Here is a 27,851-nt window from a genome sequence, read left to right on the forward strand (position 1 = left end):
TTCTTGAATGCCTAAGGAAAGCAATGAAGCAGTTGGGTTGATCCACCAGAGACAGAATGGTTGACTTTAGGCAAATATGATCTGGCCTCTCTGAGTCTTGGTTTTTGTATGTGTACAATGGAGGTGACAATCACAGTACCTCAAAGGGTGGCCACAAGAAGTCAGGGGCAAAGACAGGCAAAGGTACTTTATGTTGTGCTTGGCTGGGTCATGCTGTAATTACTGAGCTGGAATAAGCAGTCGGAAGGGGCAGTATCGTGATGACTGGCTGGATGTCAGTCATGGGGTTTGGTATGTGATAAGCTCCTTGAATGTGGTAGTCATTTTGGTCACTGCCATCAGGCCAAAGGCTAATAGCCCAGTGTCTGCCTCAAGGAGCTCTCAGCCTTGTGAGCACAGGCAAGCAGACATTCACATTCTGCTGTGATTGGCAACACAGGGACCCATTCTCAGGTGGGAGAGAAAAGCCCATATCACTACAGAAGACAGAAGTTTTTGAAGTCACCAATCTTATCAGTCCCAATTCCAGCTTCAGGTATTCTCTGAAGAGTTGATGCCTATTTCCACTGTTCCACTCAATTGGGAAACTAAGACATCAGTCGTGCACTGATCAAAGACCTAACCCCTGACTTATGTGCTCTGTGACATTCACAGGTCACTTGGCTTTTCTGAGTCTCAGTTTCCTCATCTATAAATTTGCAGTTGTCATGAGCCGTAAAACAAGATGGTCGTTGTTCCTGTGTTGAACACAATAAATGCTTTATAAATGTCATGTGGTTACCATGAGTACAAAGACACATGGACTTCTTCCCCAAAGACTCTGTTCTCATGGAGAAGGTGGCTCCATGAAAGAGGACTCTGGGTTTTCTTTTTCACATAACCCATTTGCAGGGTCCTCATGAACTTCAAAGAGAAGCCCACCAGGAAGCTCCAAGTGCAATGGGAGAAAGATGAGAGCTTCTTCAAGGGTTTCTGAGCAGCTGTTTGGTGTCACACCAGGATGGCCAAGTCTTTGAGACCTGTTTATTCCTTGCAGATAACATCTCAAGTGGACTGCAAGAAGGGATGGTAGGACCCTCAGGGTTAGCCCACACCTTTGCAGTTGTTTAGATATCAATTCTAATGCATTTGCAGCTAGGGTGCTGGGACAAGTGATGGGTTTGAAGACACCCATAGATTCACTTTGAAGCTTCATCTAGAGAATTGTAAATCTCTTAACAGAATGAGAGAACCTCAGCCATCATTGTCCTGCTGAAGAAAGTGTTCAGCAACTCCTCATCAATAACCCTTTAGAAGGTACCAGCTCTCCCTCTTTATACAATATGCTGGTGAATATGAATATGAGATTGAGCTTTCTGGCTAATTGGGATGGGAGTGAGAGACCAGTAGGATTGCAGAAAACAAGAATTTTCTTTTTTTAAATTTTAAAATTTGCTCTAATGAGGTTTACCTGACTGTAGAATGCATTCATACATTTTGATAGATCAGAAAACAAGGATTTTATGAGCAAAGATGGTTTGGGAAAGAATGATTTTTTTTAAAAAATGCAATGATTTTCTTAATTGTAAGATTTCCCAGACTCCACTGTATGCTCCTGTGTGTTTTGATTTTTTCTTCCCTGAGAAGGATCTTCTAAAGTGATATTTCTGTTCATATTGTGGGGCCACCAAGTATAGTTTTTGGAGCTTGTGTGAGATGAGCATTACTGGGAACACAATTTGGTGCAGGTTACCTCAGGAAATAAAGCACACAAAGTACTTGGACCAGTGCACATGGTGCCCAGGAAGTACTTAGCAAAGGTACATATTATCACATTACTCTGTGGGGGAGAGGCTTGGACTCCAGGGTCACCCCCAAATCTTCAAATCTATGATTCTAGTTCTAATGTCATCCCCCAAATGGTGAGGAGTCTTGTTACCTTGGAAGAAATGAGGAAAAAAAATAGAAAACACACATCCCAGTACAGATTTCCTCAGTAATTTAAATTGAATTCTTAACAAATAGCAAAAGTGACCTTACCTACCTTTTCATTTGCTCTCTCATGAGATCAAATAAACAGTAAAATCACACATGAGGAAAACCCTGGTCACTTGGTATGGAACAGGTGGCATCTTCTAGCAGAATCTGACTGGACCAGCATCCTCCCTAGGACACACACCAGCTATGGTTCCAGGAGAAGCAACTCTCTGCTTTGGGTGCTGGTCTTCTTTACTGTCAAACACAAACAAGAGATGACCAAGTCACCATCACACTCCATATGTGGCCCTGTGGTCAGCATATTGATAGTAAGTTGGAGGACTTGAGTGTCTGGAGGGTCAGTCAAGAAATACTTGTTTTGATGGACAGAAACCTTATGACCTTATCCAATCCCAATTGCCTCCTAATGGCCCCTCTCCCAACTACCATTGATATGTGAATTGGAGAATTACATTTCCAACACAAGCATTGCTTTCAAACCACACCAGAGTCTCATGAATTGAGAATTTATTCTCTGAGCCCATGTCATACAGAGCAGTGTTAGGAGACCAGATGTCCTGATAAGAAGACAACTGCCATGGCTTGTACAAGTATCCCCACCCCAAAATCTCCCCCCACTAACAGGAAGGTACCACCCCACCAGGCAGAGATGTCTCTCCTGGATCCTTCCTCCCAGGTGACCAGGTGCCCTCGGTGTCTGAGAGTACAGTGCAAATTTTATGCAAGTTGATTGCAAAGGGCCACTGCAAAATCTTGCCAAAGATGAAGCATTTCATAAAGTGGATGGAAGTTTTTCTGGAGAGTGACTCTAATTATAGGCAGAGCATCTGACGGATGGCAATGTGGGAGCTTTGGACCAATTGACATGACAGGTGCTTCAAACGAGAATGATTTGTAGTATTCAAGGATTAGAAAGGCCCTTAGGGAAACTGATGAAGCCTGCTAGGATGTCTGAAAAAGTACCTTCCTTATGATCAAGCTGCGTAAACTCAAATGTGAAGGGAATATGTCCTGTTATGGTATCTTCTTAGTTGGCTCCTAAGCTCTAAGTGTTTGGCCTGGCCAATTAGGTATTTATATAAGAATACTTACTCTCAGTTTAAGCAATAATTCAGTATTCCAGATCAAGTCAAGACACAGAAAACACATATTTGAATCACAGCTGCATCTAAGACTTTGTGACTTCCTCATTTCTGATTTCTTGGTAGATTGACTATTTTCAGCTTCCAGGAAAAACATTTTTTTTGCATTATTTCATATACTAGCCAAAAAATAATGATATTGACATCTAACTTGCATTTAGCACTTTCCACGTGCCAGGTGCTTGTTAGGAATGCCTGGCCTAGGAAGCCATTTGATCCATATGACAAACCTAGGAGAGAGATACTTTATTTAGACTGTCTTATGTGACTACAACAAAATGCCAGAGACTGGGTAATCTATAAAGAAGAAAAATGTCTTTTTCTCATTTCTGCAGGCTGGGATCAAGGTGCCTGCCTCTGGGGAGGGCCTTCTTGCTGCATCACAATGTGGTCAATGGCATCATCACCAGGTCAGAAAGCAGGCTTAGGCTCTCCCGTTCTCCTCTTATGAAACCACCAATGCCATCAGGGGACACCACACTTCTTACTTCATCTAATGCTCATTACTTCCTAAAGGCCCCACCTCCAATTAGCATCAATTTATGAATATGGGGGTGAGTTTTCCAATGCCTAAAATTTTGCAGGACACATTTAAACCGAAGTGCTATAATGATTCCCTGTAGCAGAAGTTCAGAGAGGTTAAGTACCAAGCAAGACCACACAGCTAATACACAATACAGTAGGATGTGAACTGAGAACATCTGGATCCAGACTCCAGGTTGCTGGTCATAACATTTTCCTGATATCAAATATTAACAACATACTCCTACACAGAAAAGGAAACTTTCAGCAGGTGTGGGGTGCACGCCCATAATCTCAGCGGCTCAGGAGGCTGAGGTAGGAGAATGGTGAGTTCAGTGTTGGCTCCAGCAACTTAGGGAATCCCCAATCTACTCAGTGAGACCCTGTTTCTAATGGAAAAAAAAAAGGGCTGGAGATGTGGCTCAGTGTTTAAGTGCCCCTGGGTTCAATCCATGGTACTAAAATAAAGAAATAAAAAAAATAACCAAATAAACAAACTTCAAGAGAGGATCAATTCACACTGCCCATCTGCTGAGTCTCTACCTTCAATCATGGGTGATCCATGGCTGCCCCAGACTCGGCTTCCTCTCTCCATTTCTGAGGAAATGCCCAGTCACATCACACCACCTTGATATCTCAGAGCAGTTAGAATCGCTTTGCTGTTTGACTTGGGTTTTTCCTGAAAGAGCATGGTGGCAATCCTAATCTTTTCCTTTCTGTGCTCTGTCAATAAACCACTGCTTCTGCTACTTTTCATAAAAATCCAATAGAAAATGTGTCCTTTAAAATTGAACCACCCAGGTGGCCCAGACTGCGAACCTCTGTCACCTGCCTCCCATCAGCCCAAGGTGCTGGGCCAGGTGGTGAGACAGCTCCTCCTCTGTCCCTAGAACTCCTCCCACATCTCTGCCTCCATCTCTGGAGCAGCTCCAAGAGCTCTTTGGCCCCTGCCTGCGGGTCTCCAGCTCCTGCCTCCCAGAGTCACTGCCAGACCCAGCATCCAGAGCCTGGCCCAGAGCAGGAGGGACAGAGGGGTGGTGCTACAGAGCAGAGAAGCTGCCCAGAAGTGGAGGCTGCTGCCTTCCTGCTCTGCAGGGGGAGGAGGCTGTGGGTGGGTGTCCTCTCAGGGAGGAGGAGGCTAAGAGCCAGGGAGCAGGAAACCCAAAGACCTGTCCTGGCAGCAGGGGGCCAGGAAGGCCACCAGTGCAGCAGTGGTTCAGGGGCCACTGGGGACACTGATGGACCTGGATTGCAGTGCAGCAGCACAGTGTTGAGACACTGTGGATTCTGAGCAAACCACTCAGCAGTCTGTGTGTCCTCCTGTGTCACTGCCTCAGGCACATCAAGCCCGGGGACAGCAGGTCGGCCACTTGTTCAGTGGGATCTTCTGCACTGCTCTCCCCAGGCAGGGTCTTGACCTGCTCTCCTTCAGCTGACAGTGTGGTCATGGTTACAGCAGTTAGTTCCAGCCTCATCATTGATGAGATGCAGTGACCATATCTACAGTGCCATTGGGGGGACTCCCTGAGACAGTGTCTTTTGATTGTTGAACTGTTCCTTCCAGGCATGGTGGCAAACTCCTCTCTGTTCAGTTACTCAGGAGGCTGAGGTTGGAGGACACTAGTTCTACACCAGCCTCAGCAAAGGAGAGAGGCCCTCCTCAATTGAGCAGAGGCCTATTCTTCAAACAGTGAACAAACAGGGCCAGGAGGGGCCATGGTTAAGCGCATTTGGGTTCCATCCCTGGGACCCAGAAGAACACAGAACAGAAGAAGCAAACACTGTGCTTTCTTCTTGGGAAAGAAGCTCTTTCATGGTCTCAGAGAGGAGTGGAGAAATCCTACTTCTGACTCTTTGTTGGGGAGCGTGTGACTTGGTTCCAGCTCTGAATCTTTAGTTAGTGACTAATTGACCTGGGAGAAGTTACTTGCACTGAGCCTCAATATGAGGATGAGAAAATAGGAAGCTGCCTCATTTGCTGAGTTGCCAGATCTGAGGCAGGTGGAGGCTCAGGACCTGGCACAGGAAGATGAAATGGCCAGGAGGGCAGGGACATTCCCTCGGTCCCTGTTGAACTCAGAATGGAGTGTGGCCTGTCATCCTCACTCCCTCCTCTCTGTGACTGCCTCAACTGTGTGTTTGTGAGTGACCAGCCTGTGACCCCAGCATTAGAGGCTCCCCAGGTGATACAGGTGAGTGATGACCCACACACCTGGGGACAAGCTCAGAGCAGATGGCAGAAGGACCCTGCAAGACATGTGGGCAGCGAGGGAGGCCCTGCAAGATCCAATGGCTCATCCAGTGTCACACAGAGAGCCCAAGGAGGGAAGGGTCTGAACCCATCTGCCTCCCACTCCTGGGAAGCTGCTCCCCAGGCCTTTGCTGAGCATGGAGGGAGGGTGTGTGGGTCGGCCACTCTCACTTGTGTCACAGGCCAGGGGAGTGGATGACTCCAAGATGGCTCCCGTTTTGTGAGGAAGTGCCTCAGGTAAGGGGACCCCAGGAAGTGACCTCACTTCCTGGCAATGGAACAAAGAGAACTTGGAACCCTGGTAGCCAGGCACCCAGAGACCGGGCACAGCCCAGTCTGTTCAGTTGTGTGGAGAGAGTGATCCAGAGCCATGAGCTCTTGCTGTCTCCCGACGGGTGGCTGCACAGGCCTCAGGAAGACCCTGAGCAGAGGCCTGTCCCAAATGTGGAGATGCTGGGACAGTTTCCAGCCCCGTCCCATCTGGCAAAGGTTTAGAAGGAACTGGAGAATGAGACACAGCAGCCCAGAGCAGGTGAGCTTAGGGTAGCCCCCCACTCCGATCCTGTCTTGGAGACCACAGTCCTTCACGACTGTGTGTGTGTGTGTGTGTGTGTGTGTGTGTGTGTGTGTGTGAGAGAGAGAGAGAGAGAGAGAGAGAGAGAGAGAGAGAGAGAGAGAGAGAGAGAGAGAGAATAGGATACAAATATAGCAGGACCTCTTTGGATCTCACTTGATGATCTGCCAGCATCATTTGAAGGTTGTCACTGATTCCATGTTGAAGTGTCCCTTTTCGTGCCCACACTAGGAGGAACAGAGCAAAGCTGCACCAGAGGACCTGTCCAGGCTGGTGCAGACATTCAAGGTGCTGGTGGTGGAGGGAGGACATCATCAAGGACATGCAGAGGGGAAACGAGGCCTTCATCCACAAATTCCTGCGCATGTACCAGAGTCTGACCAGCACCCACAAGCTGATGGAGCAGCTGTGCAGAAGGTGCGCCCCTTTTCCCAGCCCAGGGGCCACCCCCTCCAGCATGTGTGGGAGGCCAGCCATCACTGTGGATGGAGGGGCCACAAGGACAACCCTGCCTGGGTGTGTGCAGGACCAAGGAGAAGGAGCCCTGGCACGTTGGCCTCAGACTGGGGTCCAGGGCTCTGAGCTTCTCCCTGGGCCTGTCCTCAAGCTCTGAGGCCTCAGTAAAGCAGCTTCCACATTTGGGAAGAAAAGGAAAGTGTGGATCACTTCTGGGAGGGTCCCTGTTCACCACGGAGCCTGACAGGGACCCCTGGGATGCATGCGGGGACCTGGGCCTGGAGACAGAGAGGCAGAGTGTGGTGGGTCCATTCATCTCTCAATGTAGCCTGTCACTCAGTAGGAGGGAGACACACCTCCCAGCACTCGGGAGCCCCAACTCTCAGGAAGCTGGTCAATCCCACCAGGCACCTAGGAGGTAAGGGGCCTGGGTTGTAAGAGGTGACACTGCCTGGCCTTCTCTAGGGATGGAGACCTCAGGGCACAAGAGGAGGAGGAGCAGCTTAAAGTGAAGAAGTGAGTGGTCTTTAGTCGGAGAGGGAGGGTCCCTTCTCCAGTCGGGGCACTTGGGAGGCTGGTGTAGAGGAGGCTGGGCAAAGCCAGGTCCACACTGCTGTGACTCCCAGCAGAGGGCTTTGTCTGCAGCAGGACACAGAGGGGAGGGTCAGGGATCCAAGGAGCAGAGGATTAACCAGGCTCCCAGGGTCAGGCCCAGTGAGGACCCCTCCAACACGGCCGATCATGCCAGATCACCCACCTGCCAGTCCCGCATGGAGACTGGACAGAAGCTGGGGGACTGCTGGCCACACACCTCACTAAGGATCGCCCACCTCACCTGTTTCCTGGTGGCTGCCAAGTCACCCTGAGGGAAGCCCATCATGCAGGGGGCCTTGGGAGGGTCAAGCCTGAGGTGACAGGTGCTGATGGCTGTCTGCCCACTCCCACCTCCACAGCACCCTCTGCTCCATCATCCAAACACTGCTGCGTACAAATCCTGAAGACTTCCTTGGGTCCTCGGGTCTGAAAACCCTGAGGTGTCTTGACACCTTCCTGAAGGTCACCATGCCTGGGACGGAGCTGAGCCTCCATGTTCACGGACTCCTGACACAGCTGGAGCACGCCGATCCCAGTGAGTCTGGGCCTGTGATGAGGACACTGGGGTGGATGATGGTGTGAGGAAACCTTGTGCTGTCCCCACAGGAACTTGTTTTTGGTTCTGAGCCACACAAGCCTGGCGGCCCTGGTCTGAGAAGACTCTGGTCATGGGAAAGGAGCTGCATTACTCTCAGGGCAGGTGCTGGCAGCAAGTAGAAAATGCCCAGGGGAAGGTGGTCATGTTGGGCTTTTTCTTTCTGCAGCTGCAGTGCCACCAGAAGTGCCTCCAGCAGCACAGCCCCAGTTTCTGGTGACACAGCTCACGGCCATACCCGCTGAGCTGGGGTGAGATGCACCATCCAAACTGGAGAACAGATCCACGAGCGCACCATCAGCAGAGGGAGCAGCAGGGCCTCCAGAGGACACCGGGACACCTGGGGCCCAGGAGGCAGCTCAGCGGCCAGCTACCAACCCAGAGGATGTTCACCCCTGCTTTCCTGGGGCTGTGGAGGCCAAGACCCATGTCCACCTGTCTTGGAACCGAGTCTCCTCCCTCTCTGGTGGCAGCAGTTGCAGACAACAAGAAGCTAGAGGGGGAAGGTTCAGGAGGAGCCAAGGCAAAGTCCACTCCACTCCATCAGTGCACTGCAGGCCTGTCCTGGAGTGAGCCCTGTTGCCATCTGTGGTCCCTGGAAACGGTAGTTCTCCACAGTCCTTCCTCACCTGCTTTCTTTTTCAGAGATGAACTGGGGACTCTCAGAAGGTTTCGCCTCTATAGGTCACAGCTTCAAGCCCACCTTGATGACAGCAGCAGCCAGTGGTGTCTGCCTGGACTGCAGTGCATGCACAGTGACGTGGAATCCAGTTTCACAATGATATGTTTTCCCTAGGAAACGGGCATATTTCTTTATATATGAGTGTTTGGGTTATTTCTTCCAAATAGATTTTAGGATTCTAATGTAGGCTGTATTTCTTTCTTACAAATAGATTAATTATGTACTATTCCTTTTTATAAATTTTTTTGGTATTAATAAGCTGTTGCCAATTTTGTTGTAAATGAGAAATTTTTCATAGTTTAAAAGAGACACAGGGTTAGAGAAACCTACTGATTGTTGCACATTTGCCTTCTTTGTATCTACAAAACAAAAGTCTTTCTCATAATAAGCAGTGGGCAGGTTTCTGATTTATAAAATCATACCATCTAGGAAGAAAGGACAGCAGTCTTCTGCTCCCTCACTGTGCCACCAAGAGCTATGTGTGTGGACAGGGCCCAGTGAGCTGGCCTTCACCCTCCAGGACAGAGCGGCAGACCACGTGGACACTCAGCCTGTGTCTGCCCCAAGCTTTGGCAAATGTGCTTCACATGCTTTAACAGTTTCCTTCTATTGCTATTGGACTCAGTGTGTTTTTGATTGGGATGAATAACCATCAGTCTGTGAAGCTCTCCTCACCCCTCCTTTGTGGATTTATTATAAAATGTGTCTTTCCCAACATGAAGCCCCAGCCTGCCTGCAGCCTGAGGAGCACAGGGCACCCTGTGAAGTCCCCACTCCCACACCTGGGGGACAGGCCTGCTGGGGCCTGGAAACCCTCTTCTCTGCCACACCCGTGAGCAAGCGTCCCTCTCAGCCCAGCCTGGTCAGCTCTCCACACTTAGTCTGGCGATGTCCCTCCATGGGCTCCTCTCCCCAGGTCACCCCCTGGTCTTCCCATTTCCAAAGGCTGAGTCCTGTTGAGGAGGTGGTGTCCCTGAGGGCAGTCACCTCCTCTGGGTACTGGCCATGGAGGGAGCAGTGTGCCCCTCAGTCCAGCCACATGTCCCGCGGGTGCTCCTAGCATGGCTGCAGGCTGCGTTCCGCACCTGGCTCTGGTGGCTCTGAGGCTCCAGGATTTGCTCCTGACACACCCACTCAGGTCTTTGCCCATCCTCACCTGCATTGGGCTCTCTCCCGGCCACCCCTGCAGACTTAAGGGCTCCTTCGCCTGCTGACTGGTGGCTCCCGCTGGCCTGCAGCTGCCCGCTGATCTCAGTGCTCAAAGTCCCAGTGGATGGTGCCTCTCTGAACGGTGGTCTCCACCAGCCCTGGACTCATCTGCCTGGCCCCCTTCTCACTCTGTGGGTCCCCCCACCTCTTTATGGCAACACTGCTGATGGACATGTTGTCCAGTTCACCCTCCTCTTCCCTTCCACTGGGTGCTGTGAGGTGCCTGATGACCTCAGACCTGTCCCCTGTCCAGCAGGAGAGGACGTTCCCCTGAGGTCCTCCACAGGCTATGTGGGGTCTGAGCCTCTCCCTGGGGCCTCACCACCTGCATCCATCCGTATGTCTGGTGTCACGCTTCCATAAGGGCAGCAGGCAGCGTGGGCACCCCAGCTGGGGCCAACACTCTGTCCGGTGAGGTCCACAGCCTGCACTCCATCTTAGTGCTGCCTCTGCTGCCACTAGGAGCACCCTGGCTCAGGGACAGCAGCATCACCACCGCTCTCCAATGTGGCAGGGGAATCCTTGGCCATCATCCTTTATAGCATTTTGCAGACCCCTAACATTCTACACATGGATATGTGTTTAGAATCATCTTGTGAGGGTCCCAAAAAGAGACCGTGCAGTGACAATGTGCTGTATGTTCAGGTCCATCTAGCCTGGGGTGACCACTGTGAAGTGTCTGCCCAGTCCGAGGGATCCTCTGCCTGGCTGTCACAGTGGGGACACAGACAACCACTCCGGAAGGAGATCTGATTGAGCCAGGGCTGCCAACCACAGTCTGAGCCTCGGCTTCCCATTAGCAGATGGCAGACACGTTCCCTCTCCATCCCTTGTGAAGATGAAGCAGGACCCAGTGTGCACTGCAGACCCAGGCCTCTCACCAGCTTCGTGTGGAAGCACCTGGCTGGGTGCTGACCGGGGGTCCTGAGCTGCCCTCCACTGAGCAGAAAACCCAGTGCCAAGAGCCTTTTCTCCTCACAGCCTTGGAGTGATGGCCCCTTCCCCTGGTTTCAGGTCCACTCTGCTGGGCTTGCAGCCTGGGAGGGCAGCAACTGCTTCCCACAGGCACCTGGGTAGGCCCTGGGCAGCTGCAGGCTCCAGGCAGCCAAGGCACTCTGCAGACTGTGGCGGCTAAGGGCAGTGGGCCGCCAACGGGCGGTGGCTCCACACAGTGTGGGTCCAGCATGGGCGGCTCCCTCACTCCTCTCCAAGTCTGCTGAGGGGTCCACAGCGCCATGCTTCTGGGGACCCAGAGGGCGCCTCCCACACTTGAGCTCTGAGCATGACCCAGTCCAGCTCCTGGGCACAGCCAGCCTTCCAGCACCTGTGGAAGCCCCTACTGTGTTGTGATGCAAATTTTTTCATTGCAATGAAATTATTAATCAGTAATAAAATTTCATGCCAAGCTGGGCACAGTGACACATGCCTGCAGTCACAGCAGCTTGGGAGGTTGAGGCAGGAGGATCATGAGTTCAAAGCCAGCCTCAGCAAAAGTGAGGTGCTAAGCAACTCAGTGAGACCCTGTCTCTAAATATAGTACAAAATAGCGCTAGGATGCGGCTCAGTGCTTAAGTGCCCCTGAGTTCAATCCATGGTACCAAAAAGAAAAAAAAAAAAAAGAAGAAAAATTTTATGTTGTCTCATGGAAAGTGGCAAGTCAAACCTTGTGCCAGGCTGTGCCACCCTCGGCATTGTGTAGCTGCAGATAAAGTCCCCAGCAGAGCAGGAAGGTCCTTTATGGGAGGACACACACACACCAACACACAGGCCACCCTGGAGAAGGTGATATAGAAGTTCCTGGCAATGAGGCCCAGGAAGGTCATTGAGGACTCTGGGTACTCAGAGGAGGCTGCCATCCTTGGGGCAGTGCCCCTGAGGGTTAAGGATGGAAGATCCAGGGTCACACAGACTGTTTTCTCTGGAAATTTTATCCTATTTGGACCTCACATTCCTCAGGTGTGAAATGGGCCAGCAGTCCACTCCCAGGGTGGTAGGAACACAAACTGAATATGCGGCCTGTGAGCCCCCTGCCCACCTTGTTCTAAAGTAAGGGCAACAGCCGTTCATCTGTGGAAGACACAAGGCGGAACTGGATGGGCAGTGTCTTCAGGACTAGGCCTTTGAGGACCACCCTTTAAAAGGCCCTGGGATTGTCGAACTCAGAGTCCCAGGTGCAGCCTGCCTGACTGGAGGCAGGTGCTGTGGGAATGGCCCACTCCTGCCTGCTACTGCACTGCTCTGTTTGGACGCTCAGCATGTGAGGGATTCTACCAGATGACACCCTGACACGTGGCCTCAAAAAAGACAGCACACACTGTGATGGGCTGACAGATCTGACTTCATGAGAATGTTATAGGCCAGACTCTAAGGGAAATGACTAAACAGACTCTGTTTTGCTCTGAGACTCCATGTTAGGTAGGAAATAAACTTCTCCCATGGGAACACCCCACCTCTGTGCCCATCACCAGTTACTTGGTGTGACATGTTTAATAATGTACAATGGCAACTCCTATGTAGTAAAAATTGCTCTCTTTTGATTCCTATTGCTCCTAAACAATGTACCATGTGAACAGGGACTGTGTGGATGTTAGCATCCATTCTTTAGTTTGTACCTAGATAAGGGTCATTTTGACCCACTTCCCCCTGTGTCAATGATCTCATGATGTTAATGTGTAATTTCAGATCATAGCAACTGACACTTATGATTGATGTGATTTTTGGTATAAGAACCCCTACAACCCTGTGGTCGGGGCTGTTCTCCCAATAGCAATTTCTGGGGGGCATTGTGTGAGACAGTCAGCCGGCCAGCTTAATAAAGACTCTCAAATTTGGACTTCTCAGTGGTGATCAGTCTGTTCTTAATTTGTGCCCCATAACATTTGGAGGCCCCAGCAAGATCCTCGCTGCCTGGTGGGCAACCACCGCTCACCACTGACCTGGAAACTCCTGTGGAGGGGAGAGGCCACAACGTTGCTCCTAGGGGAAGGCCTCTGAAGGCCCCAGGCTGCACAGTGTGTGGAGCCCCACCCCAGGACTGAACTAAATTCTCCGAGGGAGTCACCTGTTTCTGCACCCCTGGGGGACCAGTAAGTCTGTTTCTGGCGGATCCACATCTGGGGACTCTGAGGAAGGCTGGACGCAGCATTACCTCCCGAGTCTGAGACTGGCAAGACGTTGCTCAGTCCCTCTGGTCTGGAATCTGGAGTGGCCACTTGTCTGTGTCTTTGGTGTTTTATCTGTTCTGTGTTTGTTTGTCCTTTTTCTGATTTTTGTTGCCCTTAAGTGTAAGCGTGGGTCAGTCTCCCTCATGTCAGTCATGTACTCCCCTCCAGTGCATGCTAACTGATTTCCAGGAATTCCAGAAGAGAGTCAGTGACTATGGAACCCGCTGGGATGTCTTTTCTCTCTTTAAATTCTGTGAGAGAGAATGACCAACTTTTGAGGTCAGATGACCACCTCAGGGGACCACCAAATTGTCTTTGGGCAGCCCCAACATCTTGATTAAATGTTTTATAGTCAAATTTGGAAAAAAAAATTATTATAAAGGTTTTTAACCTTGTTCACTAAGGTTTACATTAAAATATCAGCAGTTGCCAAGAGGAACTTCCAACTATTGGACTTGGTCTACCAAAATGCCAGGCTAAAATTTTGATGACTGCCATCCAAGAGACCAGAAAAACAGGTTTAGACCAAGACCCCAACCTGAGGGGGCTCTCCCAAGGAGACCAATGGAAAGCAGCTCCCTTGCTGTCTCTTTGGAAAACTCCATCAGGGAGGGATAGGGCATAACCTTTGTCTATATTCTCTTAATTCCTTTTCATCTCTGATGAGAGGGCCTACATCAGGATGGAGGCCAAAAAGACTTTAAAATTCTATTTTTTTGAGTTCATAATATTGATCTGGTGTGCCTAGGTTAATTTTTTATCAGACCTATTTTATCAAACTATAAAGTTTTTTAATACTGTTTCATTCAAAGACCAATTTACAGGGGTTAACTCTCAAGCTAATGGGTTTAAAAAATAAGCTATAAGGCCTCTGTCCATCTGTTTATTTTATGTATATGTACACTGGTGTATTGTCATGTCTACATATATTTGGTACCAAAATTGACATGTGAGCTCATAAATTAAAATTAAGAAAATAGATCCAAATGCTTTTGATTCACATGATTTAAAAGGTTTTAAAATGGGTAAACAAAAAATATGGCTTTCAAGTTAGTAACACAGCTTTGTTTCCAGGTGGTCAAAAAGTAAATTAAATGTTAATTTTATAAAATGTTTAATACCCATTGTTTCTAGATTTTTCTTCAACAGGAAAGAAATGACTGATATGGCCTAACACACTTATCTGATATCTTGGTTTTAAAAAAATAACTAAATTAGATTTAACATATATGGGATTGATCATGGATGTGTTTGTTAGAGACAACTGATTGGTTTAAAAAGTTAAAATACTAACTGTTAAATATAACATCAAGTACTCTTAACTCCTTAATTTCCACAGGGGAACATACTTAAAACATTTTTGGTGTTTTCATAAATTAGTAAATAAAAAAAGGATTTAAATTTACTTTATGTTATCACTGAAAACATGGTTACTAAAAGTCTTAACAGGTATTATGCTATATAAAGGGTCCAAAAGTTTCAACTATATTTAAATAGAGTTCTAAAACTTACAAAGTATTTCATATGATTAAAATGGAGTAATTTATCTAAATTCAGAAATTTATAAGGGTTGTTTCAGAATATAAATTTTAAAAAAAGAAATCAACTGATTAAAAAATTAAAACATTACAAGGTTTTAGATATAAAAATATATTTAGTAAAAAATGTTTCTAGGTAAAAATGTCTTTATGTGATTAAATAAAGCTGTAATACTGCTAAGTAAACAACAAGAGGGTATAATTCAGAGACTTAAAAAATGTTAATTAAGGGTACATTTTAAAAGGTTTACAAGTATATGTAAGTATCACAACAGTTAAAACTATTCAAGGGTATTTCCTAAGGTCAAATGTTAATGAACTGATGAAAACCTAATTTAAGTCTATTTGCTAAAATGACCAATAATTCTTAAAATATTAGTTTACTCTTAACATTGTATCTGTTAAGTTTTATTTAGAGTAACTAATCTTAAAAATTGGGGGTTTGTACAATTCTGGTTAAACAGTAACTGCTATTTTAAAGTATTGTACTACATAACAAAGTCTAAATTTTCTTTAAAAGTTATACATGGTTAATATAAAAAATCAATGCAGTTATAATTCTATTACTCTTTTTTATATATTATTAATATATAAAAATAATAATATATATTAATTATTTTATATATTAAGTGTGTTCATAACTTCCAGGTATACAATGGTTTAAAAGAACAGTTTATCAAGTTGTGTTCTCCAACCTAAAGTTGTAATGGTAATTTTAAACTTATCAGAATAAGAAATTTTATTGGGGATTTATATGTATCATTAAGTGTTCTGTAACTAGACCTGAACTGTTACCTTCTGTACTGGGATAAAAATGTAAATGTATATCTAAAAGATAATGAGAGTCTGATCTGTTTAAAGGTTAATATCATGAAACAGGAAAACATTTTGCCACTTTACTACACAAAAGAAAAGTTAAAAGCTCTCTCAGCTTTCTTTGATTCATGTTTTAGGTGTAATATCATACTGTGTTAACTAACATTCATATAAACATAGGAAACAATATATGTAAACTTTATAAAATGATATTTAACAAAAATATAAAGAGCAGCTTCAGAACTAGACCACTTACCTAAGATTTATGGAGAGCCCTGCCTCACCTGAGATAAGGTTCTGCCTCCCACCTTACTATATGTTACAATTGCTCCAAAATAAGTCAGACTTCAGTTCATTTAAAGTTATATTCAAAAGATTGATTTTTGTTATAAAATTACTGTGATCTCAAACAGGGAATATAATATATAGCTCAGTGAAAATTTAAGGTAGATATTACACAACTAAATATGTTTTTACTGTTGTTAATTCCATTTTGTATTTTCATTATAAACTGTAACTGTTGACTGATGAATGTTTTACAGAGGTACTGCTTCAAGAACAATCTAATTTGCGAGAATAAGTCATCACCTATAGGACAGATAATATAGACCCCAGTTTAATAAAAGTTGGTAAGTAACTATAAAGTCATAGACATTAGTTAAAACTCAGTACTCTTACTGTATGACTGGTGAAACTGACTTGCTGGATGTTTATGATCAAAACCTAAAGATTGAGATTAAAATAAAGGGGTCAAGAGAATCAATATTTGGCTCTTGCCCTCAGAGTCAGCCTAAACCCAGGGAACAAGAGAACTACTCTAAGAAGCTTTGCAACCCTGGGCCACACAACCTTCCCATCAGGGAGACTGATGAGACTCCTAAGGATGAGAAGCCAATCAGTGCACCTGCTACAGAGGAGGGTCTTTGGGAAAGGGAGCCATCCCTAATGCTTCCAATGGAAGCCACCTCATCAAGGAGACCCTATCAGGCAAATGTCACTGAAGGAGATAAGAAGCTCCTCTCAAGTTCCCCAAGAGTGACCCCTGTGGGAACTCAGTTGACTCTTAACAGCAGATAGAAACAAGGTCAATTTGACCAACTTGACCTTAAACATCTAGCAAAAACAGTTAAAACTAAAACACAGTCATTCCTGGACATTTAAAAAACTCAACAATAGTTATTTTAATGTAACTTGAGATGTATACTTGTGTTAGCCTCTCCAAAATAAGTAAAACTGAAGGTGGCAAAAAAGATTCTTAGACAAAAATACCTGATAATTATCAAAAGAAAATGCCAGAGTTATAAGTTTTTAGTCAGTTTAAGGCCTAAGGATCTTTCTAACCTCCAATACAAGTAGACTTAATCAATGTTTGCTAGTATGATTCTCTAGTCCAGAGTAACAAAAATAAAGGAATCTATACTAAACAAAAAGATCATGCCAGTAAAAATATATTTTACAAAAGTCAGATGACATTGAGTAACTTAACTAAATATTGTGTTTACATTACTGACAAAACTCTAACAGTGTTAAGATTTACAATTAAGGCCTTATCCTCTCTAGCCTTGTTAGACTTTGTTAGGCATTTTTATGTAAACAACATCTCAGTTCTTTCATCTCCTGGTAAGAGATTATTAATTTCTATCAGGTACATGCTATTCATTGACAAGTTTCAGATGCTAGTTATTTTGTACTCTTCTTTTTTGTTTCTTTCATAAAACAAGACTTTTACCCCTAGAAAGGAATTTTTGCTGCTTGCCCCACCCCACATCACCTCCTCTCAGCTTGAGGCAGCAAGAGTGGTCATTGCCTTTTGTCCTTAAAACAGTAAAAAGTCCCTAAATTTAAAGGGGTAATAATAAAAATTTTTAAAAAGATAGTCAATGTAGATAGGTAAATTGGGTTAAATCACAAAAATAAGGGCCAGTGTGGATCCAGAAAGTTGGAGGCAATGACCTGAGAGAGGTTAAAATGTTAATGCTTCCAGAGCCCTTCCTTCACCCTTACCAAGAACCTGCTCCTGTTCTAACTAGTTTTTAAGTCTCTCCAACAGGTTCAACTTATGAGAGAACCAGCCCCAAGAGACCACTGATTTCCAACACCCATTTCAGTCAGAAGACTATGTCTATAACAAATTGATCCAGAAAGGACTAACACCTGGCTGAAATGGAAGGGACGTTACTCACAACACAGACTTACTACATCTGAGTCAAGACAACAGAAAAATAAACAGCCCTCAGAGACTCCCAACCACCATCTAAAGATAAGACTGAAAAAACATTAAACTTGTTTTTTCTCTTGCTTGGACTATGTCAGGGATACCTCCATGCTTAGCCCTTCAACTTTTTGAGATTACCAAATGGGGTAAATTCTGTGTTACTGTTCACATCATTCCCCAGATGTACTATTATGATAAAGAGGGAAGAAGAAAGCATATGGGATTAATAATCTAAACAAGCGGCCCCTGTCTTAGTTCCCCTCCTAGTGGGAATAGGTATAGTGGGCTCCACAGCTATAGGAACCACTGCCCTGATTACTGGAAACCAGAATTTCAAAAGTTTAAGTATACAAATAGATTTAGACTTAAATATGTTAGAGATAGAATCCAGTCTGTTAAGCTAATGGTGTTGGACACTCACTATAATCACCAATGCACTACTAAAAAATCAATGATTTCATCATGTACATAAAACCAGTGGGGAATATGATGGGTTGACAGATCTGACTCCATGAGAATGTTGTAGGCCAGACGCTGGTGGAAATGACTAAATAGACTCCATTTTGCTCAGATGTTGGGGGCAGAGTGGGAATGAAGAAAAGAGAAAAGACACAGAGTTTCATGGAAATACAGTCGTGCATTTGCTCAGAAAACCCTCTTCAGTTGCAGACTCACTCTGTGTGCACAGGGAAAGATCAATTGATGGAAATCGGAACAGATTGTTATAACAGAAGCACCGTGCATGGTGGAACACCACATCTTTGGAGCAAATTGGGTATGAGGAGGAGAGATGATAGGCAAACTTTCATTGAAATGCATTTGTGAAACTTTCTCAGAAAAGCAACTTCAATTTCAGCCCTATTAATCCAGAACGTTAGAGTACTGCAACAGCAATACATAAGGTGTTTGCCTAGAAAACCTGGAGGTACAGTGCTCAGATGTTGGGAGCAGTGTGTGAATGAAGAAAAGAGAAAATCCCCAGAGTTTCATGAAAATCCAGTCGTGCATTTGCTCAGAAAATGCTCTTAAGTTGCAGCCTAAATCTGCATGCATAAGTAAAGCTCAATTTATAGAAATCAAAACAGATTGTTATCACAGAAGTACCATGCATGGTGGAAGCACCACATCTTCAGAGCAAAGTGGGGATGAGGAGGATAGATGATAGGCAAAGTTTCATTGAAATGCATTTGTGAAACTTTCTCAGAAAAGCAATTTCAATTTCAGCCCTGTTCAGCCTGCACATTAGAATACTGCAAAAGCAATACATAAGGGGTTTGCCTTGAAAAACTGGAGGTAGAGTGTTCATATATTGGGGGTAGTGTGGGAATGAGAAAAAGAGAAAATACCCAGAGTTTCATTGAAATCCAGTCATGCATTTGCTCAGAGAATGCTCTTCAGTTGCAGCCTAACACTGCGTGTATAGGGAAAAATCAATTCATGGAAATCGAAACAGATTGTTATCACAGAAGCACTGTGCATGGTGGAACCACCAAATCTTTGGAGCAAATTGGGTATGAGGAGGGGAGATGATAGGCTAAGTTTCATTGAATTCAATTCGTGAAACTTTCTCAGAAAAGCAACTTCAATTTCAGCACTATTCAACCTTCACGTTAGAGGACTGTAACAGCAATCCATAAGGGACTTTCCTAGAAATCCTTGAGGTAGATTGCTCAGATGCTGAGGGCAGAGTGCAAAAGATAAAAATAGAAAATACCCAGAGTTTCCTAGAAATCCTGTCGTGCACTTGCTCAGAAAACGCTCTTCAGTTTCAGCCTAACTCTGCATGCATAGCGAAAGCTCAACTCATGGAAATCTAAACAGATAGTTATAACTGAAGCACCGTGCATGGTGGAACTACCACATCTTCTGAGCAAAGTGGTTAAGAGGCGGAGAGATGATAGGCAAAGTTTCATTGAAATTCATTCGTGAAACTTTCTCAGAAAAGCAACTTCAATTTCAACCCCATTCTTCCTGCACATTAGAGTACTGCAACAGAAATACATAAGGGGCTTGCCTAGAAAACTTGAAGGTATAGTGCTCAGATGTTGGGGGCAAAGTGGGAATGAGGAATGGAGAAAATACCCAGAGTTTCATGGAAATCCAGTATTGCATTTGATCTGAAAATGCTCTTCAGTTGCAGCCTAAATCTGCATGCATAGGGAAAGCTCAATTCATGGAAATCGAAACTGTTGTTATAACAGAAGCACCATGCATCGTGGAACCACCACATCTTCAGAGCAAATTGCGTATGAGCAGGACAGATGATAGGGAAACTTTCATTGAGTTCCATTCGTCCATCTTTCTCGGAAAAGCAACTTCAATTTCAGCCCTATTCAGCTTACACATTAGAGTACTGCACCCGCAATACATAAGGGGCTTGCCTAGAAAACCTAGCGGTAGAGTGCTCAGATGTTGGGGGCAGAGTGGAATGAGGAAAAGAGAAAAGAGGCAGAGATTCATGGAAATCAGTCATGCATGTACTAAGAAAATGCTCTTCAGTTGCAGCCTAATTCGGCGTGCATAGCGAAAGCTCAATTCATGGAAATCGAAACAGATTGTTATAACAGAAGCACCATGCATGGTGTAATCACCACATCTTCAGAGCAAAGTGGGTATGAGGAAGAGAGATGATAGGCAAAGTTTCATTGAAATTCATTGGTGAAACTTTCTCAGAAAAGCAACTTAATTTCAGCCCTATTCAGCTTCCACGTTGGAGTACTGCAACGCAATACATAAGGGCTTTCCTAGAAAACTTGGAGGTGGAGTGCTCAGATGTTGGGGGCAGAGTGGGGAATGAGGAAACAAGAAAACACCCAGAGTTTCATGGAAATCCAGTTGGGCATTTGCTCAGAAAATGCTCTTCAGTTGCAGCCTATCTCTGCGTGCATAGGGAAAGCTCAATTCATGGAAATTGAAACAGACTGTTATAACAGAAGCTCCGTGCATGGTGGAAAATCACACCTTTAGAGCAAGTTGCATATGAGGTGGAGAGTTGATAGGCAAATTTTCATTGAATTCCATTTGTGAAACTTTATCAGAAAAGCAACTTCAATTTCAGACCTATTCAAACTACATGTTAGCGTAGGCACCATGCATGTGGGAACCACCACATCTTGGGAGCAAAGTGGGTAATGATAGGCAAGGTTTCATTGAAATCCATTCGTGAATCTTTCTCAGAAAAGCAACTTAAATTTGAACCCTATTCATCCTGTGGAGGCTCAAATGTGTGACTTTCCCAGCACCCCTCCTTCACCATCTAGTGAGGTTTGAATTTCTAATGCCTGTCCCTGTCTTCTCCTTTACTCTGCACTAGATTGTGCGATTCTAGAAAGCCTGGTCTTGTGCTATTTTTCTTCTTACTGTGAAACTGTATTAGCTATGGGGATGTGTGATTGAAGTAATATGTTTCTAAGGGGATACAATATAACAAATTTCCTGTGTTTAACACTCCTGAGAAAAATATTTGTTAAGAGTTTTTCTTGATATTTTAAATAAGAGGAGATGGCCTTTATTATATCGTTTGGACAGAGAGAATATTCCAGACAGAAGAAATGCTTGTGGGGCAGAAGTTGTATACGGAGCACTGGAGAACATTTTTATCATTATGTAAGAGCCTTTGGGTACTATTTAAGGCTCTTTAGAAGAAGTGTGGAAATGAATAAAAGGAAACCTATAGTCAAAATTTCTTAGAACTGTTGTGGGAGGGAAGCATGAACGTGGAAGTACTGAATGATAAAATTCCATGTTGCAACAGTGATGGTTCAGTGAGGAGGAAATGAAAATACCATCTATCCCAGCAGATTGGTAAAGAGATGTCTCAGATTACAATAAAGAATATTTGGAAGGACTTAGGGCTATTGATAGGTCTGAAATTCATGGAGCAGACATCAAAGAGTCACTTATTGATGGAAGGAAAATAGTATTATTTATTTTATTGTTTCCTTAAATAACTGTTTGTTTGGATATTACCAAGGGCAGGAACTATTGCTATTCTGCTCACATGTATCCCCCAATTCTACAATAGTTCACAATGCATAGATGACACCCAACAAATAGTTATCAGATGAATGAATAAAGTATTGCTCTCTTCATAATTCTAGTACATTTAAGAGTTTTGAATTAAAATACAGATTTTGGACTTGTTAGATGTCTCTTGAGTCTACTTTGTCATCACTAGCAACCTACTTTGCACTGACCACCATGCAGGTACTGGGGTTACAAAGGAATGTTTCTTAAATAAAGTATTTATAGATTTATGGAGAGAGGAAGACAATGATGCCATGTATGGTCTCAGGGAAACCTTACAAGGAAGTGTGAGCTATTTCTGTAATATTAACATATTGTTTAATATTTGGGAATCTGTTAAATACCTCCTCTCAAATGGTGATCAGATATTTCTTATCTAAACACTGACTCAGTTCACACTTATCAATGAAGACATGGTTCTACCACCTCGATTACAATCTATCAACAAAATCTGATTAATGAACACTATTTAATTGCTTTTTAAAAATCTAGCCAATCTTTCTTGGTTTCTGCCTGAAAAAATAGTCTGGTAAAAAATTCAGGAATAAAAATAGGAAAAAAATATGTATATAGACATTAGTACATACAGTTCCTAAGGACAACACAGCAGGGCAGTAGTCTTAAATTAAAACTATCATTACTCATGCTTCACTTATTTTGCCATTATGCATATATATCTAGTTTTGGGCAAATATAAGATGTTTGTGTTTTGTTTATTATATCATGTAGAACCTGTAGTTTTGTTTTACTGTTGGATACAAAAACAGCCAAATACCCACCAAAGTGAGTGTTATTTCTTATTTTTTGTTCGGATATTTCTTAACTGATATACTGTATGGATTTCCAAAATAAGTGCAAGTTAAAATCAGTTTTAAATTCCCTAGGGAACTGACTTTTGTTTTTCTGGAGAATTGTGCTAAAAATGTCTGTAAATCAGTATCCATGTGTTGATTTGCCTATTTTTTAAAGTATGAAGTTGCTTGTATTAATGTATATCTGGACTTAAAAAATATTTGGCAGCATGGCTACTCAGTAAGCTGGTTGGCTTTAAAGGAGCTGAATCTTGTGCTAACGGGTAGCATTATCTTGGTCTTGCATCTAAGTTTTGGCAAGGATTTCTCATACTGTCACAATAAAGAAAGGAGAGGAAAAATTGGCTTGAGAAGTCTGATATTCTGTATCATGTTTCTTTCTGTGATCTTGGCCATGAGAATACTTTTTAATTGATTCTAAAAATGCAGATAATTATTCCCTGTATTAGTGTGGCCATTTATGAAAGAGAGGCCATTATTAAAGAATTATAGGGCTTTCTAATGAACTGAAGAAAAAATTAGGAGGAACAAGTGCTGAACAGGAATGAATGGGACCAACTGTCTTGCCCTCTGTTGGCCCAGAAATTGGTGACAGAGCTTCAGCTTCAGTTGGTATATATGTATTTGTGTATAAAGGACATTTGGAGTCATACTTAGGTGGCATATGATTGAAATTTTAAAATCTTTTGTTTTATTATTTTTTCAGTAATGATAGATAAGCATATTTTTCTACCTCTTATTCCCTTCCCAAAATTATAAATTTTCTTTATACTTCCTCTTCTACAGCTTGGATAAATTCTAGTAAAGTCTGAACCTCTAATGAATGAAAAATGTCTTGAAGGGAAATAAACTAGATGTGTTAGGAGTAGCAAAATAACTTTTGCTTTCTCATAAAGATTTCAGGCCTATGAAGTTCTTATGATTGGGATAAAATTAAAGACACCCAAACACCCTTATCCTCCTTCTCAACATGCCAATGCTTTGTCACTTTCAAAGTCTTCCAATATCTCAGTAATGAATTTAGATTGCATCAGTTATTAATATCTCTAGTTATCAGATTCCTCCAAAGAATTGCAGTAGGTTAGAGAAGACCTGAGTATATTGAGCACTGGAGGCAGAGAAAAGAATCATCAAGGTAGAAAACATATCTACAGAGGAGGGTAGGGTTTGGATAGTAAAATTAATTTCAAAAACCCTTGTATTTTCAGGGATAAGCACGTCGTGCCCCATAACTCCAAGATTCAGACCAACTGGGTAAGCTCCATTTGATACTAGTAAACCTTTCATTTAGGAGGGTGTTCCATAATTGAGATACCATTGGGAAAATGGAGAATCTGCCTTGAAGAAACAATTTGTAATAAGGATCTATCAAGAATAATTTCTTAAGTTTTGTACAAAATAGTAATGCAGGGCCTTTTCAGTAGAATATTTAGTATATTTATATTTAATATATTCAGTAGTATAATTGAGGGGAGAAGAAGGCAATTTAGATTTAAATTAATTCCCTAGCATACATAGGTAGTTTTATATTTTTCAGATTAACTGTGTAATACAATGAAATATAGGTTTATAATCTGTATTTTAGAATTGTGACAAGCTAAACATATGTTCCTCTCTACAATAAGTATAGTACGTTTTTTGTAGATTATTGTCATGATTAAAAGATAAACATTTTAAATGTTTAATATGTACCTCAAACAGAGCAAAAAAATATTACAGGACAATTGTAATCATTCTTCATTACTCTTTAAACTATGTATGCTACTTATGATATGTTGTGAAGGTAAAATATATTTTGTAGATCTGGAGTCACTTAACCTTGAAAGCCAAAACTAGGGCATATTCAAGAACAAGAATGGAAAAACTGAACTGGTATCTGTGCCAGTTCCCCTCATTTGAAGGCAATTCCTAGAGGTTGACTCAGCAGAATGAGCACCTTCATCCTAAAGGCATTGCATACTGGCATTCATTCCATCCATTCTGGGTGCCTCTCAAACCCACTTGCTTCTCTCTTCCAAAATCTGTGTTCTTTTCCTGGGGAAATTCACATGAAGATGAGTATTGAAATAAACTAAAGCCCCCTTTAATTGTAGATGGCTCAAGTTCACATCTCATTACACATTCAATTCTAGATACCTCACACTCACCTAAGACTAGTGTCTCTGCTGACCTAGATGACCTACCTGATGGGGTAAACTATATTATGATTCCTGAAAAATCTGAGACTTTGATCATCTTGCCTTTCTTGTCCATTTACACTCAAATTGGACAAGAGGTTCTGAAGAGTTTTCTCAGTGGCTTATCTGGGTGTCAAATGGATTGATCCTTGTCCCCATTGTGCATTTTTTAGCCCTACCTTTGATTAATGATCAGAGTCAATTCCTCCTGCCATAGGTTTAGAATTACCTAGTGACAACCATATCTTAAGATGGCATGTATTTTCCTCATGTCTCCTGAAAGACACAGTCTCCTTCTGGGATGCAATGCAGGTCACTTATAAGCACAGAAAATAAAATTGTGGCGATGGGAAATGCAAATATTCCAAGAATGCATGACACTAAGAGTGATAAAAAGTAGGCTCATTCCTCTTTTCACACCTTGGTTCCTAAATCTATGTATTCTATCTTCTGGGTATCTGATAGACAGAGATTTAGAGTAGACACTGCATTCTGAATTATGGGACTCATCATCAGGGTATCATTTATACATTGGTGCTTCAAATGTGCATTCAAAGGCTACTTCTTTATCAGGCTGGAATCTTCTAGGCTTTGATTTGACAGGACTAGTAGAGTCCATGGTCATGGACTCAGTACTGTACCTCTACTACTGTTCTGTAGACCCCTAGTGCTAAAGTAAAGTTTTGTGGGTGGGAAAGTCAAATTTTCATCTGAAATTGTGTTGATTCCAATTAAAACAAGTCATTCTCATTTTCAGAGTAGAAGTCCAGTGAAATCATTTGCTACCAAATAACTGCCCAGTCTTCTCGGAAGGCATTGTATCAGTTGTGCAGCATTGGTCTCAATTGCTGGCAGATTGTATATTTTGCAGCATCACCCCCTCGGTCAGCCTTGTAAATCTCTTTAGGGAGGCTGTCCTTAACCTCCTGAACATTCATCCATAATATCTCTCACTTCTATAAATTAAACAAAATCTGTGGATATAGGAATTCTCCCCTATTTAAATTTGTATAGCTCCTATTCAGTCAAATTGCAAAAAGAATTCAGAGCATAAATATTCTCCCAGTTCCCACTTGTGCATACATGTTGATGAAATCCTACAGTTTCTTCAAGATTTTGTCTCTTCCTTCTCTTAACAGACTCTGTGATTCATCGATAGGATTATGCTCTAACTTTTATCTAATTATTGGTCTGGAGGTCCAGGGGATGTTTGTGGTAGATCTTGATGGTAGATTAACAGATTTCATTTCAAATAAGAGATCTTTATAAGGTCTTCAAACAAGGATGAATTTCTAGCCCCTAAGAGTGGTGAGAGGACCACTTTAGTGTCTCAGAGGATTTAAGAGAAATCTAGAGTTTCCAGAGTTTCAAGTTAATTTACCCAGATGTCTCATCCAATGATGCACAGTCCTATTTTTCCATTTAGGGCCCAACCTAAGCATAACCAACCTGTTTGAATTGAGAATTAATCCTTGTCTGGAGTTCTGTACTCTTATGATTAATTCCTGGGCCTAGTGCTGAGCTTTTCCCATATCTGTTATAAGAAGTGATAATCCATTTGTTTGGTAGGTAACATGGTAGTCTGCCACCTTTGCATTTACCCCTAAATTAATGATTAATCACTCTTGGCCTTTCATTGTCTCTCTCCACTGCACCAAGAGACTTTAGTGACAATTATTCTATTTCACAGTGCCAATCACTCCTTCCAATGAAACTCTCAAATATCTGATATATGTATACATTAGTTCATTTCCTTCTCCTAGTATCCCATCCCAGTCAATACCAGTGAAAGTGCTAACAATTACACTATTACAATATGCCAAAGGCATCAGTTTTCTACATAGCATCAGTGGTTAAATCCTCATAGATATAAAGTAACTCATTTAATGTCACCTCCTCATTGCTCTCTTGGTACCAACTTTCCTAGGTCATATTCCTTGAAAAACAGACTATGAGACAGAAATATATTTCTGTGCATAGCTTCTTTTGGAAAATACAAAGAAGTTGAACTGCAGTGCATTTGAAGAATTCTCTTCCAATCTTCATAGGAAGCTCTGTTGCTGGAGTGGTCCCTATGGTAAAGCAAGAGGACCAGGAATTTGAGTCCCATACATCAATTTATCATTCAAATGTGGGTTGCTCTTGAGGAGGGAGAATGACCTCTTGACCAAGGATGATCCTCAGAGAGTGACTTAGCTATGAGCCCTTAGTAACCAACACAACTCTCTTGGAAGTAGAAGCAATGAGTAACTAAATCTTGACAGTATTATTTGAGTAGCACACCACAACTATGCCATATCATATGTTTCCATTGATTCTGAAGGTAGACTCAGATGGGAGAATGAAATGCAAATATTTTAGTTGACATTACACTAATTTTAATTCAATAGTGTTCAGAAAGTCTACAACCTCAGAGCTATCTCTTCCTTGTCCTTCTTTATTCAAAGGCACAAACATTTACTTAGAGGATCTCCTCTAATTTTTGTTTTAAATCTGTCTTACTTTAGAAAATAAGCAGATTGTGGTCCTGGGTATGAAAGACAGTCACTCTAATTTCTCATAGCTTTCTTCTGGGTCTTTGCTCTATAGTTGTAGACAAGACCTAGGTAAAGAGTCTAGGCTGAGTAAGAGGACCAGAAATGCACAGGTACAATCAGATGCTTAACCTTAAAGCAGTTTCACGAGAGAAATTGTTCACCTTCTTGGTGAGAAGGGGCTTCATATAGGTAAACATTCTACATTGTTACCTTTGTGGTAATTATAGATGTAAAAATTTTATAATACTTAATTTCCTTCTATTTTCTTATTTCAATTATCTGAGCACCTAGACTTGCCATAGATCAAGCTATTGCTGCTCTGGTCCTAATTACTTATTCCCAGGTGTTCTTTGAGTTAAAAGTTGATGAATGCCAAGCATGTTTTAAACTAAAGAAATGTTACATTTATTATTCAATATTCCATAAAAAATCAGAAATTTTTAAAGAATTGAACTCTATATTTTGTATTGGGGGGTATGCATTATCTATCATTATATGAACTAGGCTATCTTTCCTGAAAACTTTAAAAGATGTCTATTAGGCATTTTTAAATAATTTCCTGTT

This window comes from Sciurus carolinensis, unplaced genomic scaffold (genome assembly GCF_902686445.1).
Source record: "Sciurus carolinensis unplaced genomic scaffold, mSciCar1.2, whole genome shotgun sequence".
NCBI lineage: Eukaryota > Metazoa > Chordata > Mammalia > Rodentia > Sciuridae > Sciurus > Sciurus carolinensis.